The 12,572-nt window shown below is 35.8% G+C and overlaps 1 long non-coding RNA gene across 1 annotated transcript; it reads right to left on the reverse strand.

The window, feature by feature from the left end:
* LOC133272217 (uncharacterized) lies at window positions 1-12,521 on the reverse strand. Its single transcript, XR_009744368.1, has 2 exons — window positions 12,049-12,521; window positions 1-203 (listed from the first exon to the last, which is right to left on the reverse strand). It is a non-coding gene; the product is annotated as an uncharacterized LOC133272217 (long non-coding RNA).
* Between the last annotated feature and the right edge of the window lie 51 nt (window positions 12,522-12,572).

The following is a 12,572-nucleotide window of genomic DNA, read 5'->3' on the forward strand; positions in this document are numbered from 1 at the left end:
TAAATTCCTGAAATATTTAATGTGGTATCCCTCTATAAACAGAGCTACTTCAAAATAAGAGAAGTTAAACTACTTAAAGTTGTAAACTGCAACAGCTGGAAGCATTTATACTGCTAATACCTTCTTCAGTAACAGTTAAATTCTTCTTGCAGCTGTTCAAGATAAAAGTATTTTGGAATGGTTGGTTCCTTGGATCCTGCATGCTGAGAGAGAATGCAAGAGCAAGGCTGGTTTCAAAAACTTTTTTTTTTTTCCTTAACCTTTATGGTCTTTGCATAAATTTCCTCAAAGCTCTGACAATAAATCTTTCTGACTAGCACCAACAGATTAACCTAGTTTGTGGCTTATTTGAGAAGAAACTACTTATCAGGCCAAAACTGCAGTATCTTTTGGCTGTAAACAAATCCGTATTTTTTTACTGGAGTGAATTTTTGGAAGTAAAATAATTATGTTATTGCTCATCCTCCTTCCTCTGTTGTACTTTAAAACATCCATAAATATTTTTTCTCTGCATAAATAAAATAACCTTAGAAATTACCATCTGCCATTTTCTAGTACAGTAAATTAAAGGGTTTTTTTGCAAAATCATTTCACTTAATTTTTCTCTTTTCACTGGATTATCAGATACCTACTATCCCTGTTAGTAGATGGGCCAGACGTATGGAGCACAAGTAGATGAGCCATACAGGATATGCAGCATAAATTCAACACACAACCCACACATCAGAATTACAGCCTAAATTCTCTAGCCTTAATCTATGCACATGCAATAACCCTAATGTGTCCAGAACATCCGAAAGTTACTGAGTATGGACAAGATTTCTATGCATCTTGGAAAAGACAAGGCCTTTATTCCAGTTACAGAAGTGATCTTCACATAACTGCAGCAAAAGATACAAGTTTCTCTATTTGGTTTTATTATTCTGCTACAAATCCTAATCCAGTTCTGCACTGGGCTTTTAAATAACTATAACTACTTAATTTTCTTCCCATTATTTCATCTATTAAACTTTTAAAAAACATAATTACCCTTAACTCAGTCTTCATTATTTGTAATCATGTAGCCAAAAGAACTTGCATGAAAAAATATTAATAGTATCTACAAGTACCCAGTTTCCTAACACAGTGCAGACAATACATATTTTTTAGAAAACATGTCAAAATGTGCTATCAGAATCTGCTAAACATCAACGTAATCAATTCCATCATACATGAATACCATCATAGACAGATACTCACAATATTTGGCATCAAGCTCAACTGCTTTAACCCATTCAGTAAGTTTGTGTGTTAGTGAGCCATCAAATTCCAGTAGCTATTTCTGTATTTATATTTCCTGGCACATTAAAATAAAACCATCTAGCATGAATTGCAGAACATTTAAAGGAGTAAATGTTTATTGCATCAGAAATTTTTAATAACCTATACCCTTTTTAGAACACATTTCCAATTCTGACAGATTAACCAAGTTATCTGATTTAACATTATAGCTATTAAAAGAACCATCAACTAAGATGCACTAAGAAACCCTAAACCATCATAGAACCATTTCCCACAGTTCTGAACTTAAAATCCTAACAGATGAGGATCCTGACAAACCTTAAAAATATACAACTTGTTACCACCTGCATCAAGAAGAATTTATCAGCTGAGAAAACAGGTGCTACAGGAAAGCACTTCCTTCATCAGCCCCCCCCCCCCCCCCCCCCCCCCCGTAAAGCATGCATGAGTTTACCTGACATCAAAGGATGTAGTTTCTCTTTTTAATCTAGAAAGAAAAGTACATCTAGGTCAAAATTAGCTGACAGAAGACAAAAAGCCATTCAATAAAATTGTGTGTGTATATGTATGTATTTTATAAAAATGTATGTGAAAGGTTGCTCTCTTTCCCCTCCAAATGAAGCAAAACTTCATTTTAATTGAACATAGCAACTACATGGCTTTCAAGCAAGATCTACAGTTGACTATCTCACAGGCATAGCGATTCACCTGCATTTTAATATCTGAATGGTGAATGAGCATGTGCTTAAGTATTTTCTTGAAGGAGGATGCTTTCTTGAATTTCCAGTTAATGGAGGGGGAAAACTTGATTTTCTAAAACCTCCAAAACCCACATAATTAACAAATACTTAAGAACAGGTAGAGCTCAGCACTGGCAGCCTGTCAGAGTTTAGAGGACTTTGGGGGGGGGGGGGAGGGGGGAAAGGCATCTTCCCCCATGTGTTCTTTCAGGATAAGGAGAGTGGCATTCAGAACCCAACCCAGACTTTATCTGCTTCTTTTAAGCTATTGCCTATTATAGCTGTAACAAAAGTTACTACAAAAATGGTACAGTCATGGATTTGGACACTTCTACTACAGAGCATGTTCCTTTCACTTCCAATAGTTTTCTTAAAAACTTCAAGAAAAATAAATTAGCAATTTCCACAATCCTTACAGGTCTCCGTAAGAATCCATAGAGGAAAAAGCAGAGCCTTAACAAACAGACTCCAGAATTCTAAGAGGCAAGGGAATAAACTTTGATTGTAATCAGTTATAAAAAATTTGAAACAACTTCTCATAGATGCAAGCTTTCATCAAAACCTTGCGCTTCAGGAGATCCCCAGAACATTAAGTCCAATACCTTATTATCATAAGCAAGTATATCATACAAACCCTTCCATCAAATTGCTCTAAAACCTTGCTCTGACAAGGTTTAAAGCTGACAAGTCATGTGTATGAACTTGGAACATGTTCACGGACATTTGTTCTTGCACAAATGCTGCCTTTTAATCTAAATCAGTCTTTCCTTGTCTGGGTTTTTCTTCCTGCTTCACTTAAATAAAGCAACTATGGAAGAGCTGCATAGCTGTTCCCCCATCACGTGTCTAAGAGCATGTCCTTCAACAAGCAATGCTAAAGGTGGGAAGGGGAAGTTGCAGCCACCTTCAACCTCCTCAGTAAATCCCTCTTGACCACAACTGCTCCCTGCTCTTAGTTTCTGCTCAGAAGAGATGTCTGTTCTCACAACCAGCAATTCCATGCATTCTGGTGCACCAGTTCTCTTCTGTGCTAACCTTTCTTGAACATAGGCAACTAGAATTGTACACATTATTCTGACAGGTTCTCAAATGGCGTGTCTCTCTCATAATGGGAGAGAAAAGGGGAAATGGGCAGCAGGGGAAGTGGGGTGCTGTTTTTCTGTATGGCTCATAAGTTTGTAAGAGGTAATTCAAAGGTTCCACACACCTTAGAAATGAATCCATCAAGTTTTTTCAGGCTACGAAACAATCCAAAACTGGAGTGATTTGGATCGCTTACTGTGATTCCATTGGACACTTACAAAAGTGTAGCCACTGAACTGTTTCAGTGCAAAAGAGCAGAAAGGTGTACCCATACGGCATTAGCCATTTTTACTCTGTCATTACAGTTATTTGACCTCTAAACTCTTTTCAAAGTCACTGGCTAGAACACAGTTATATTTTGCAGATATATACCCCTCCTTTTTTAAGCATGAGTTTTTAATGTCTGCAAATGTACATTTTCATAACAAAGTTATGAAAAGATCTGCACCATTATGTATGAATGCCATTACCCAGCAGATTTTTCTCACTAATGATTTTAGCTTACTTTCAGATAACTGAGGGAAAAAAAAAAATTACTGAAATTTCAAATTACTTTAAAATATTCAGGCCTATTAATTTCACTAAGAGTGTTTCTGTGTGATAACAATCTATCCATTTAGTGACAGTTATTTTAAGGACTAATTTTTATCAAAATCTTAGTAAATTTAATGTATGATTTATGACTACTGATACATGACAATTTTTACCAAACTATGATCTCTTAATAACACATTTGTAGTCTTAAAAACATTTAATGAACTTTATCAACCAGGTTTGTAATTTAGGGTTGTTTGTTTTTTTTTTAAGTAAAGTTTGCACCAGTGGAACTAATCACACTCCTGTCATCCAGTTATTGATAAAATCTCTCTTGTTTTCAATGCTTCAGGATTGATGTCAGCCTCCCTACAAACAAAAGCACTTTTCTGAACCTTGAAGAGAGTTAGAACCGTGCATGGCCAAGATACCAATAATGAAAGTAGATTAGATAATTGTATCTTCAGATTCAGATCAATCTGGTACCCAAATACTGAGTATCTGATGAGTATCAAGTATCACTTCACAAACTAACTGTAAAGAAGACACTGATGAAGACTTGCTTTCCATTTTTGGTTTTTGGTTTTGTTTTGTTTGTTTGTTTGGGCTTTTTATAAAACAGTTTCTGAACTTTGTTTCTTCTCCTCTGTTCATGTCTGTTGTGGTAGAAAAAGGGCAGAACAAACTAACAATTACAAGAAAGTACAGGAATGTTTTGCCATCGTATTTTGTTTTGCCCACAAATTTGTCTAATCACAGAATCAGAATCACATAAGCCACACACTTTACGATGTTTCTAGAATGGATCCAAACACTCCTTTTGCTATTAATTCATAATTTGGACAAATTAACCCCTTCTGATATAGAAGTTACAGCTAAAGCTAACTTACACAGGGATTTACTTCCTTCTTATTAAACTACAACATGATACTGTACATTGACTTTAAAGAGTACCTAAACCAGCAGTTTCTTAAATTATTTGTTAATCCATATGATTTATAAAGATTCTCCATCCTGTAGTATGTTATAACAATGAAGTACACACCAACTCAAGAATAAGTGCTGCTCTGAAGGAGCTTGGACTACCCAAGAGCCCTTACATTAGATAATTAGTTTGTATACTACCACAATTTAATTCCAGAGAAAGTAAAGATACAGAAAAAAGGACAAGAAAGTAAATTGTAATAGTCCTGTTTACCAATACAGAAAAAATAAGGCATAAATCCTAAACTGGGGAGTTCATTTCCAGTTATTCTGTACTCAACCATGTGGTTTAGAATCCACAGGAGCTAGAGAGGAAGTGAGAGGAAGAGGTTTAGTCAGGAAACAAAAACAAATAGCTGCAGGATGGATGAAGAGTCTCTGAGCAGTGGGGAAGAAAGTCAACTGGAAATTGCTGAAGACTGAATTTACAAGCAGAAGCCTAGAAGTAAAGAAGTAATGAAATTTTTTGAAAGCTTTTCTGTTTATTACTGGTCTCAGCTTTCAGGGAGGATACTTGGCAAGTATCTGTATATAACTTGACCTGGTTAAAAGCACACAGTTGCTATAGGCAGCACTGTAATCCTTGACTTGCTCTAAAAGTAGAGGAATTGTGAAAACAGAGATTGTGTGTGAACACGCTCTTGGAGAAACTAAAATGGGGTCACAATGAAGCTACATGAAGCTACAGCAGGTCTACGACATCTAGCTTAGTAAGTTCCACAAACTTACTTCAACTACTGACACAATTCAAGTGAGTAACCATTCATAGACATTTTTTCCATTGTGTATTTAACAGTCCACCTATATACATATACAAGTTTCCTTACTTACCTCAGTAAAATAAATATTTATAGATAGTAAGGGAAACTTGTTCTTCCAGATGTTACAGTCAGAGTGGTATCATTAAGTATACAGCGATGTACAGAAATCTACTCTAAATGCACATCATGTATGCAAGATCAGATTTTTCCAGTTAATAGCAGTGCCATTTGTGTCTTATGACACAGCATTAGCGGGTAGAGTAGCTGCAAATCATAAAAACCATAATGGGTAAGACTACAGGTCTATCTAAGCACTATTCAATCTCCAAATACATCTCCATAGCAAGTATGTACTTGAAGTATTCTTTCAGCATTAGGTAGTCCGTGTCTTGCATACCTGTTATAAGTTAGTATCTTTATCTGCAGTAGTTCAAAACAAATATCTATTAGTTTATCCAGTCCCTTTTTGAACCTGTACAAATTTTTTAACCCTAACAGTGTTCTGCAATATGGTCTTCTAACTCTGGGAAGGACTTTCTCCTTCTGTTTGGTACTAACTTGGCCTGGACAGTTCATCTGACAATGCCTGTCTAACCTTTCTGTTTTAAGAGAAAGGGAACAGTTTAGCACTGTTCATCTTCTGCATTCAATGAATGATTTTCTAGACATTCATCAAGTTCTTTCCTCTTTAAGCCATCTCCATACCAGGTCAGCATTACATTCAACTGTAATTCCTTATACAAGAGCATAGCTTTAAATTAATTTTGCTATCCTCCTCTTTCATTTTTGAAGAGTTTTCCGTCTTTGAGATAGTTTTAACTTATTACTCAATGCTCACAGTTTGCTCAGCAATAAGGACTCATACACCATCTGGAGCTAGGAAGACTTCTGATGAGTGAATATAAAGAACTAAATTCAGAAACCTCTACCTTAAACCATGGGAATAGCCACCACGTTCAATGGGACTATTCAATGTAAGCATGTAAAAATAAAAGTTAACAGACTTCTAGCTGACTGGTAAAGTTTTGCTGCACAATAGCAGGAAATATGTAAATAAGTATTTTTATTGTACTACCTTCCTGTAGGTTCTGATTTACAAGTTCTTCTATTTGTTGCCTACCAATATACTCAATGTCTTCAGTAACCTATGAAAGACAAACCAGGAAAAGCTTTCAATGTTTTAAATAAAATGTAAACCCCATTTAATTTTTTCCTACATGTTTAATGTTTGACCAACTGCTAATACATTTTTATAAATGAATGTGAATGTAATAACATAAAACTTAATAATTACATATATATAAACTAAAATGTCCGATGTTCCTGATACTTGAAATTTAACATTGTTACCTTCCAAATGGATTACTTTCTGACGCAAAAATGAGGAGCGTGAACAGGTCATGGGCTAGCTCCTAGCCTACGAGTCTTGACAACCAAAGACATTCGTAGTGAAAAGTCCTTATCGTGCAATTTGCTCCCTCTGGTGGTTACAACTTAAATTTGTGTTTCAGAGGGGTGGGGAAAGGCGTTTCCAAATCGAGACCAGCGCTTTTCTTGGTTCATAATACTGGAAGAGAGATTGATAATCAGCAAAATGGTGTAAAGAACCTATCACATTCAAACCAGTATTTAACATCACATTTATCAGCAGTATTAGGTAGCATCACACTGTACCATTAAAAATGGAACATAGTTATTGCTCAGAGGGCTGTTTTAATTGTTTCCTGGATGTCAGTTACCTTTTGAAGATACTTGATTTACAGCACAGCTGTACTTGATTTTTCTTCAATCTAACAACATGAAACTACATTCAAACATCCCCCCAAAATGCACAAATATTTCTTTGAAAAAATCCAAGCCAAATCACTGGATGCAAGTTTTCCCTTTTCCAAAGGGAATCTGCTCTCGTCAGCTAGACTAATACAAATCCACACTACTTACATTCAAAAGTGAAACAAGAGCTATTACAGACTTCTACCTGCAATGCTATAAACAGAATTTTGTACTTTTCAATTTTCATTTACATCTCAAAGACTCTTCTTTGATTAAAAAAGAATGAAGTGTCCACAACTTCAAAGAGTTATTCACTTAAAAACGTAAATGCAAATCTGATGTTTAGTAATCATACAGGAGATCAAAAAAGTGAAGTTATACTAAAAAAAAAAAAAAAAAAAAAAGGAACAAGTATGAATTATCAGTTTGTACTGAAAGCCAAGAGGAATAATCCAATATGAAAAGCATCAAAAGCAGTACATGGAAAGCATATTTGTAAGTTTCACAAATTAGGCATCTCAAAACTGCTGTACAAAAACACTTAGAACACTTAGTGTAGGACAGGAGTGAAGAAACAGAGCAAAGAACAAACTCAAAGTATTTGCTTAAAATATTTAATGTACTTTTTTCAAGATCCACATTAAATAATAAAGTATCAAGTAGATGTCGAAAAATATTAATAAATAATGAGAACCAACAGCTGTTTCACTGTAAATCATGATCTAAATTTTCAGAACATGCTTCTAGTACTGACAACCATTCTGGCTGTCATCCACTTATGACAACTCAGAGTACTGTGCAGAAGCACATGGGAATAATTAAGCAAACAAATCAGCACCACCCAGTGAAGTTTCAAGGACAACAAAACCAAAAATAAATTGGCTTAAGTGAGGAGGATGATGAGCTGTTTTTTAAATCAGCATTACTTGCACTTCTTTGACTAAGGAGATGGTCTATTTTGAAACATCTAGTTGGAAAAGAATCTGGCATTAGCTGTGAAGGACACGTTCTTTTTAACCCATGCTGCTATTGGACAGTACACTCAAGTAACAGCAAAGAAAAGCTCTTTGGGAATGCACTATAATTTCAAAGTACATTTAGTGCTACTACCAGAAAACTGTCTAAATAGGGTTGACTGATAATTAGAACTTGACTTGAACCTAAGAATCCCTTCTGACTTACAAACAAAAAGACTTACTGCATAGACAAGCACCTTTTACTTCTTTTTTGAAACAAAGTATAAAATCTCAAAACTATCTGTATCTACAGGTACCGGAACAAAACTGATGAAAGAACAGTTTTAACTGCTAAAAGTAACAAACCAAAAGGAATGCATATTCTTCAAGCCATGTACACTCGCACAAGATATTTTTTAATAACAAAGCTGCACTATGCAGGGAGTGTACACCATACCTACAAAAAGCATAAGCTTGTTCCTGTTATAACTTTTAATATTAATGTAAATCAATTCAGTTGAGCAACCTGAGATATAAAAAGACTGATACTGAAAAAAATAATGTTTTCCTCACCCCCCACTGCAGGCATTTATGAAACAAACCTAAAATAATTCAACACAACAGAATTCAGCAACCATTTCTCCAAAATCAGACCGTAATCAGCTCTTCAAAGTTTAGACTAAAACCATTCTTGTCTAAAATAATGCAATTTTACAAATTTACAAACACAGATTACTCTAACCAAAATTACTCTAATTCAAAAGAAACAGAAAATTTCATATTAATGTTTAAATGAAGCTTGTTCAAACAAGACTCCAATGACCTTAATTTTGAAGAAAAAAGTAACTTTAAAATGGTCCAAAGCATATTTTCTTACAAAATATATTTTTTAACTTCAGTTCCTTAGAGGATGCTTGTGTTAACATTAATAAATGCACTCTGTTGAGAGTTGAGCAACATTATTTAGTAAATAATATTTAAAGCCAACTTTAAATTATAAGACTACTACCAGATTTTTTTTTTCCCTCCAGATGTTTTACAACTGCATAACTATTAGAGTGTATCACTGGTTATTTGTACTGTTTATGTAACTCCTGCCATTCATACTGACACAAAATAAGGCATTCCAAAACTACATACAAGAATCACAGCATCTTCATTACCTGAGAAATGAGAATGAAGTATTTTTGCCTTTCAATACAGCAACAGTCAGTTATACTATATTAAAAGGTAACATTAACAAAGCACTTTTTTATAACTGTCTTTCTGGCCCTCCTGCACCCCACCCCCCCACACCCCCCACCCGTCTTTATCCTTTATGGCTAATTAGTGTTATAGAGATGCGTTATATGTTTGCTATGTATATAATACACATCACTAGGAGAAGAAAATGAAGTCCCTGACATCAATCAGTGCATTGACATTCCACTTAAACTGTGGAGCTGAGGAGTTCTGATTACTGTCCGCTTTTCCTTGTTTGCAGTGGCTGAATAACTGCTAATTACCTGTTTGCCTGTTATGCCTTCTCTAACTTGATGTGACAACCTCTGGCGGTATCCTACGCAAAATATTTGAAAGAGACAGAAACAAGAAAACAAAGAGTCTTCTTTGTTAGAAATAACAAACCAGACCAAATGAATCAACCTTCTTACTCCAGGGCTGTAAAAATTAGTTTACTTAAATCTTACTGTAGGTCTAAAACTTTCTCCTCTGATGTTGGCTTTGTAACTTATTAGGCAATGAAGTGATTTGCATTCGCTACATTGCACCTTGCTTAGAAGGATCTAATTGGCAAGCCTTAAGAGGACACTAAACAACTGATATGTTACCATTTCAAGTGTTAGGTTTCAGAATGAATACTTTATCATTAAGTGCAAGAATTCAGCTATTCTTCAAAGATGAAGTGTTACATTAATTTCAAGAGTTTATGGCTGTCTCATAACGAGCACCTTACGATTCCACAGTATGATTTTGAACAACTGTAAGTTACACTGGTCTTTGGCTTTCCCTCAGATTAAAACATGTTAGGACTACAGGATATATGTTTTCTTTATTGATAACACAGAATGTTTTTCCTTTTATCCACTTCTGGAAGTGAAAAAGGAGCACTGTACCATCCTTGCATAAACTTTTGAAAATACTGCTGTGAAGCACTGATGGCTATGTCAATGGCTAAAATATGAGTAGCTTTCATAACACTCACTCACAAACCTGCATTTTACTACTCTCAGACTGTAAATAAGTTCTACATTCAAAAATAGAAACAAAAAAAAATAAGTACTCCTATTCATTGGTTTTCACAATAAACTTTTCCACAATTGTGTTGTGGTAAGCATGCAAATCATCATAGTTATCTCTAAGAAACAAATGCTTTAGAGAACTCAATAGCTATCCAAATAATTAAAAGATGCAATGCCAATTTAATTTTCTAAATTACTCTTAGCAAATTCAATAACTGTTTGGGGGTTTTTTTTGCCATGCAGTTACACAGAAGCTTTTTCACAGAAGCAGTTAAGTTCATTTTCTTACATCATACTTTTCTCTAAAAGCAGAAAAGGGACCCTGTGGCCCACTCCACTATACTGAACACTTCAGAGTGCTTGTGAGCCAACTGCTACATCACAGAACAGTACTGCAAAAAGCCATGTGATAAAATACCGAAGTATAGCTGTCAAAATATTTCTCTCAAAACAAACTGCACAGGAATGTTCACACAGCACTTCAGCATAGAGAACAGACATGACTGCTCTCGCAGAACACTTACTGTATGCACAGTTGTTTGGTTATGCTAATAACCCTCACTGAAAGCACGATCAAGTACTGAAGAATTGTTTTCCTGTGCATATCAAACTGATTTAGTTAAGACTAGCGACTTTATACAGAACTATACCACAATCTTTCATCTTCAAATTGAGTTTTGGAGAGGCTGTTACTTTTTTTTTAAAGGACATCGGACTATTTCATTCTTATGCATATAAAAAAAGATTACCTTCTTTCTAACCAGAACTCTCAGCATTGAGACCTAGTTAATCATTCCACCGATTTAGTGAAATCAGTCATGAAACATTTCTTACACGATGAGGAAAAAACCAGAAAGTGAGGATTCCCAGCAAAACAGAACACGTATGGAACTCATATTTGCCATGTATTTTTCTAGTTTGTAATTTAGAGCAGTGTGAACAAAAAGATGGACAAAATCTGGCATTAAGAAAGTTATTTTAATAATTTTGCCTGATGACTTTTCATTTTATTTCTCATAAGGGTCCATTTGTTTGAAGTGCCTGCATTAAAAAACAAGTTGCAACACATATAGCAGAAAAAAAAAAGAGTACATTCAATGCAGCAGAGCAAACAAAGTTATACAAACATTGCTTTAAAGTGTGCAATAAAGGAGCAAAAGAAGCAATAAGACACTAAAGTATACTCAGAAATTATAGTCGAGTTTTCCCCTCCAGCATATTAACTCAAAAACAAACAAACCAACTCAAACCCCAAACCAAAAAGAACCCCTCACAAACCCCAAAATCTGTATTACTCCAGATTTAGAAATGTTAAAAGTTTACTATCTTGACAAACAGAAGTCCTGTTTCTCTACTACCAGCACAATAACTTCAGACTAAACTGCAGCTCTGTCATAGATAATCAGGCTTATAAATTATGCGGCAAGGAACATCTACTCTAAAATTTAACACTGGCAGCTTCTCGCTCATATAAATAAGCAAATATGAAATCCAAAAAGGCTGTTATTTCACAGCATTTGTACCTTAATACACTGTAAACTATCAACTACTTACGTTCCTTCAAAAGACAAACACTTGAAGGAGTTTCATAAACGACTTAAAGGCCAGCCTGAAAATGAAAACTAGTAACAGAAACTGCACATTAATATCAGTGATCCAGTGCTAGTTCACCAATCACCTCTCCTTTAACCGCAACCTGCCTTCCACTCTAAAGAAGTGAACATGTCCTTTCATCTACACACGTTCTGAACACAAGACGTGAGCAGGACAGTGCTACAAGACAGATGCAGCAGGCATGGCACAGGGGAGCAATCTAGAAGCAGATCCAATCAAAAAAACCGCCGACCACAGTAAAAAAGAGTCGGCAGTAACCCCGAGCACAGAAGTCAAAACCTTTTCCGACAGAAAAGGTGTGAATGAGGCCGCTTTTGCAAGACGAGGCCAACATACCCTCCCTACCCGCCCGCCCCGTGCGGTTCACCCTCACAGACTCCTTCAAGCCTCCGCAGCCCCGCTGAGCTTCCGGCAACTGCTTATTCAGCGGCTCCACCGGGCCATCAAGCTCCACTTCCAGAACTGCACCTGGCACAAAACCTCCCACCAAGAAAAACCACAGCTGCCTCTGCCTCTACCTCCCACCCAACAACGACTCCACACGGAACAAAACCACTCCTCACCAACCCCCACAACACCCACACCCGACCTTCCACCTTACACACC

Source organism: Pezoporus flaviventris, unplaced genomic scaffold (genome assembly GCF_033815535.1).
Source record: "Pezoporus flaviventris isolate CSIRO_AGI_PZ_B2104156 unplaced genomic scaffold, CSIRO_AGI_Pfla_v1 ptg000029l, whole genome shotgun sequence".
NCBI classification, from domain to species: Eukaryota; Metazoa; Chordata; class Aves; order Psittaciformes; family Psittacidae; genus Pezoporus; species Pezoporus flaviventris.